Source organism: Dermacentor variabilis, chromosome 9 (genome assembly GCF_050947875.1).
Source record: "Dermacentor variabilis isolate Ectoservices chromosome 9, ASM5094787v1, whole genome shotgun sequence".
In the NCBI taxonomy this organism is placed as follows: domain Eukaryota; kingdom Metazoa; phylum Arthropoda; class Arachnida; order Ixodida; family Ixodidae; genus Dermacentor; species Dermacentor variabilis.
This window is the reverse complement of record NC_134576.1, coordinates 89379709-89385882: the sequence shown is the minus strand read 5'-3', so window position 1 is coordinate 89385882 and position 6174 is coordinate 89379709. Positions and strand designations below refer to the sequence as shown.

The 6174-nt window shown below is 48.0% G+C and overlaps 1 non-coding gene across 1 annotated transcript; it reads right to left on the bottom strand.

Moving 5' to 3' along the window:
• Positions 1-481: 481 nt before the first annotated feature.
• LOC142558663 (U1 spliceosomal RNA) lies at positions 482-644 on the bottom strand. Its single transcript, XR_012823077.1, has one exon. It is a non-coding gene; the product is annotated as a U1 spliceosomal RNA (small nuclear RNA).
• Positions 645-6174: the final 5530 nt, after the last annotated feature.

The window sequence follows — 6174 nt, the reverse complement described above, 5'->3', positions numbered from 1 at the left end:
TCATGTGCCTCCTCGGAGTTCGCGGCCATTAAAGCTTTCGCTTTAAAAGAAGGGAGCTAAAGGATCGGCTTGTGTGCGGCGTATCTTCTGCATGGTCAAGTCTATGATTTCTGTAGAAATGCAGCAAAGGCTACGCAGGCAAAACGCGCGAGGAAGAAGCGAGAGCGCTTCCGAATAAAGTCCCACGTTTTCATCCGTGTTAGCTAAGCCTGAGGAAACGAAAACAAACACAATATTCAACAGATATTTAGGGCAAAACACACCACTGAATCTTGAAGTTCAAATATTTTGCGGCTTCCGCATTCCGCGCCTGGGCAAACGCGAAAGCGACGCACGTAGCTTCGATTTAGTGTCTGTACCGAGAAAACAGAAGCGCTGCACAGGTGGAACAGCTCCACAGGCACCGCCCCCTTTACTTTCCCTATGTTGCTAGAGCATGTAGCCTGAGAGTTTGGCAATCGTTCTTATTTTGGAATTCATACTGGGGCTGGCGCGAACGCCACGCCCCACTACCAAAAATTACATGCCCCACCTATCCCGGTTTGGGATAGTGGCGTGCTTCAACCTGCCGGCGTGCAATGGCAAGCCTCGGCACGGGGCCCCTGCCTCTCTGATCACAGGAGAGCCCGACACCAGGTAAGTATGCAGCCGATAGCGTCGAGAACACATGCCATTCCAAGAGCACCAGCATCTGGTACAGGCTGGAAACGGGTATTTCACTTAAACTCAAGGGCGTCGCTATGCAATCAAAGCTTGTAAAATTGTGAATTTCATTACAAAAGCCCAGGCTCCGCGAGTCTATAAATTTATATGGAAGAAGAGCTGTTCTGCAATGATCATATTACGGAAACAAATGGCATAATCCTGTTCATGATGGCTGTAGGTGGTGGTACGATTAGCATTAATGCTCGTAGTGACCACACCGCTTTGCTGAAGGCACGTTTATGTCGAGAGAAAGTGTATGATTGTGAAGAGGAAGAGAATCTGTAGAGGTTATTTATGTGAGTTCTGTCGCTTCGGTTTTGGTCTACGTACACTGGCTCTTCCATGGGCTTACTTTTCTTTGGCACTGACTTGCGAAGCTCGCCCGCGAACATGGCTGAATGAAAATGACTGTATGACGATCGCGAAGTGACAACGATGGAATGACCTAGAAGGAATGACGTGTCTGAAGAGACAATGATAAGACGACGGCACGATGACAATGGCTCGACGACGATCGACTATATGACAATGACGTGACGACGACTATGCGATGACGAACGTCGGATGACGACGTTAGACTAATGAAGATGGAATGACTACGAAGGCATCAGGACGATGGTACGACAACGAATGCTTGACGAAGGCGCAGTGACAACCATGGCGTTACAACTGCATCACAATGGCATAACAACGAGGGTACGATGACGGCTGTATGACGGCGAATGTATGGCAAAGACGCAAAGACGTATGGCAATGACGCAAAGGTGGGTGCAGCCTGCGTCTTACGGTGCTAGCTGCCCTCGCTGAACTTGTTGGTGCGCGGCCTGGCGCACGCCAAGGATAGCGGCAAGCCTGTGGCCGATAGAAAACCGGTGCGTGCGTGCGGGCTCAAGGCTGTGCGAGGTGTCGCAAGCGTCAACTGTTTCTAAAAGCTCACGAAAGATGTTAGTCGTACCTATGTGCACCTGAAATACAAAAAAAGGAAGTGTCGGCCTCTTTGCTACTGGCACGGATTATTACATTTTTTTAGTGTACAATCATCGTATAAAATACGTTCATCCAGTCGGGAGGTTCAGAATAGTTCTCCTGCATACACGACACTCTCGAAAACCTATTCTCGGAGGGGCGGGACAATACAAGAGATGCAATAAACGAAAAACAAAAACGTTGGAAGGCTATTCAACGTCTGCTTCAACTGTATGAAAGGCAATGACTTCCCGGGCCACTTGGTCGCGAGAACCATATAATTTTATTGTGACAGCCACGCTGGGGTTGTAATTTATATGCTAGGCTAATTTCAAAGTAAAACCTCGTTGTATCGAGTTTTGGCTGTGTCGTCATACCGTGGTCTCTCGTAAAACTTGCCGAGAAATACAGCTGAAACCCAGTGACACATAGACAAGGACGATAGACTTCGAGTAGAATCGGTATACCGCCAAACTGGCCTCCTTTAAGGAAACATGCAGGGAGTGAAAAGAAAGCGCTCCCTAGTCTTCGATATACACTCACGTATTCTCGTGACACCAGTAAACAAGTGCTGTGGGCACTTGTTTACTTGTTATTGGACTTGTTATTAGGGCGCCTTAAGCATTCGACAGCTGATCCCCCTTACTGCTGCGGCTGTGTTCAAGGGACAAAGAATATAAGAAAGAAAGAGCTTAGAAGTGCCGGGATGTGGGCTGACTAGCCCATAGATTACCAATGGTTAATTAGTTTATCATAGTACAGCACAGACGATTTACGCAGCTTTTTACGCAGATTTTTTTAGGAGAGCATGTGTAGGCAGCTATGTCACCTACAGAAACTCGTGCAGAAAAAAGAATGAAGAAGAACAAGGAAGAAGGTGACAATAATTTGAAACATTCCTTGCCTCGGACCCGGCTCATTGCGGTAAGGCAGGTATGTGGATTCTTATTACGCGTCGTTTCAGGCCTCATCGATAAGGCAAAAAGAATACCCACTTGAAACGCACTTGACGGAGCCCAAAGGAGGATTACATGTTAGTCAGTGAGTACTTTGACACTTCTTTGAAAACGTGCCGTGTATACAATGCTTCGTTTTTTTGTATATGTTACCGTCCTGGCGGAACTGTGCCTTGATTGTGACTCATTGTTCCTATCGTCTGTTCGTTGAAATAAACTTTTTCTAAACAGGAGCATTACAGACATATAAATGCTCAAGAATGTGAACGTGGAAATAGCCACCGGTCGTAGCGCAACGCCCGATCAATGCGGATGTTGTGCAGGGTGTGTGGCTACCCCCAAGGAGACTCTGGCTCACGCGTAAATTAAATCTATAAATAACATCCCGTACGCTTTCCTCGGCTTCAATATCTGCTGCTTGCGATTAAGAAAAATCGGAACCCTCGGCTAACCTTCTCGTTCTAAGCTTTGGTGCGCTCTATAATGCCGTGTTTTAAATGTGCTAACTCGTGTACTGTCTCGATCGGTGGTCATCGTGACGAAAGGTGCGCGCGCACATTTAGTGTCATTCGCGTGGAAGACGGGACCGCCGCCCTGAGGAGCCGGAGGAGACATGACACGCGTGACGTTTCAACGGAACCGCCACCGCGGGAGAGCGGAAAAAGATGAAACTAGATACGCATGCGCTTGGAACGCCAACAAAGAAAGGGCGAACGAACGCAGACGTGGCCGACACGACATGTCAAAGACGCGGGTTGGTTGTCGTCGACGTCGGCCGTTCTTTCCACAACCGACCGGACGGCTTCGCCGACCCTCGCAGCGTCAAGGACACCGCGTGGGAGCCGGTGCGACATCTAGGACAACGGTACCAGCGAGTGACTGTGACGCCATCATCATTCGTGCCGTGGGCTCCTGGAATCCCAAAGATGACGTTGTCATGTGCAATATCGGCTCACGGTCTTACTTTAAGTTGTCTAAGAAGTTGGCCGTGAGCGAGGTAATCTCAGTTTCACGTGAGATTTACCATCAACAGCGTGGCTGATCGCTAGCCTCAACGAACTCTAACTCTTAAACTCTGAATGGCTGTTGTGTTCCTCCTGATTGCTTACTGCATTCCTTTTTTCCCTTTTCGTTTTTTCTGAGCCTCTCTTATTTTGAAACATTGAAATAAAACCTCTGTTCTCACCCTTGTGCCTGGCACCGCTTTGGGTCCCAGGTGGGACAAGGGTAGTTCAATGGTGCTTTACGGGTCTTGGAGCATACTACCCGGGGTCCACAGGGATATTTGGCATTGCGCTTAGACTTTTTATGCGCTATCTTCGGGATCTACCCACTGTTCTTGCACACGCCCACGAAAAATGTATGGAAGCCTAGCAATAAACAGCTTCGCTGTAATACAGTTTACATATGCTGCAGTGGCCGGGAAACGCGAGATTCAGTCAGATATCTTTGAATGTTACCGCGTTCCACTGTCAAGGCGAAGCCTAAGCGCCCTCTAAATCGTTATTTTAGAGTGAAGCTGTCTATGGCTAAGATCTAGGGAAAAAAATGTGTCGGTGACCTCCATCGGCGTCGCCACCGCTGGGAGGCGGCTCTCAAAAGTTCAGTTGGCAGACCAACTCTGGGCCGTCCGGCAAGCCGAAAATGCTGCCCGAGTCCGAGGATTTCGAGCAGCCACCTCTGGGTACCACAAGAAAAACTGCCGGACAATTCTTTAATAAAGTTTCTTCTTCTTCAGAGATGTTTACAAGCATCAGGAATAGCTCGTACCCGCGTAAGCAAGCAAATATGCAGAGGCTGAATATGAATGGAAAGAAAGAAAGAAAGAAAGCAAGAAAGAAAGAAAGAAAGAAAGAAAGAAAGAAAGAAAGAAAGAAAGAAAGAAAGAAAGAAAGAAAGAAAGAACCTTTAGGTGGTGCATTAGGGGTTCGTGTGTGTCTTTGAGGAGGCCGACCTACAGCGCCATACGTTTACTTCACACCGTGTACCCCCTGCGTTGAAACGGCGCCACGCCTTCGTTCCGATTGGTCGTTAAAAGTATAAGATGAAACGTAATAGTTTACCAACCAATAGTTGTGTCTCATTCTCTCTTGACATGGCCATTTCCCTAGAGACGTTATTCGTTGCTCTTGAACTCGGTATCGGTATGACCAGTGTCGCTCGCTCCGAAGAGCAAGAACGCACCTTCAAGACAGAAGTAAACAACGAAGTTATGTGTTGCGTCTTTTCAACCAATTTGGCATAACCCCTAAATTAAAGAATTTAGGATAAAATCAAAGCCCCTTTCTAGAAGAAAGATGGCGGAACGCGAAGCTTTCCCCCAATGCAAACTGAATCAAAGTCCAGATCAAACGACCGCGCAACGAACCCAAGAAATGCTATGCATATTGCACATCATCCCATCTGCATTCATTTTTCTAACGCACAGCGAGAGACTGGAGTGATGTGCCTGAAGAAACGGCGGACCACTCCAGTGCGACCGAATCCAAGACTGCCATCGAACACCTTCTTCTTTGAAACTGCCCATCCCTCATGTAAAACCTCTCTAGGGGCATTTGAGGAATAAATAAATAAAAAATAAAAAATGTGTGATTTGATTGCCTGTTTTGGATTGTATCCTTTGAACGTTGAAATTCAAGGAAGACACATTTCGTTAAGTTTTATAGGCTTTATTCTAGATCATGTAGCCGTTGACTACACGTACACACTTTCACGGACGACTCTGCACTTGCTCTCGCGTACGGCAGCCTCCTCTTCTGCCGTCTGCTGCACCAGCGGCCTAATCATGGTGGTAGCCTGGAATGCATTGCGTGATGCGCGTAATGCAATGCACATATACACACTTCGTCTGGGTAGCGTGGCGTTCAACCATCATTCTTTGAGAAAGGGGCTTGTTTTTCCCAGATCATAAGAAGAGCTCGTGTTCCCGTGCACTTGACTCCGATAAGCAGGGAAGCTCAGTTAATCGCGACGGAGGTGGTGGTGTCATGCCTAGCAGAGGCCACTTGCAGCTTCCAGTGAACTTTGTGCGCATGCGCTACTCTTGCTGAGCTCGTGGCTTCGCGCCATTATCACGCACTCACCGACGGGCCAGTCGACGCTGGCGCGGTAGTGCGAATGTAATCTGTAGTGTTCTACGCAGATGTGCAAGTTAGCTTCCCTGCAATGCGTCTTCGGTGCTCACGGACGTATTAGTGAGACATGGAACGCTTGGCTTTAATGTAATTAAACAAAACCAACAGCTTCGCTGGTCGTCCATAGTGGATGTGATCCGAAAATTTTACGGTTGCTCGCTTTCTGCGTCTGGGCAAACGGGAAACCGACTTACGTAGAAGCTGCGTCGATTCTTTTGGGGTACCGGATCACCTAAGTTCTTTAACGTGCACCTAATCTAAGTACCACGGGTGTTCTCGCATTTCGCCCCCATGGAAATGCGACCGCCGTGGGCGGGATTCGATGCCATGACCTCGTGCTTAGCAGCCGAACACCATAGCCACTAAGCAACCGCGGCGTTTCCAGCACTATCGCTCTTATTTTGGAATTCATA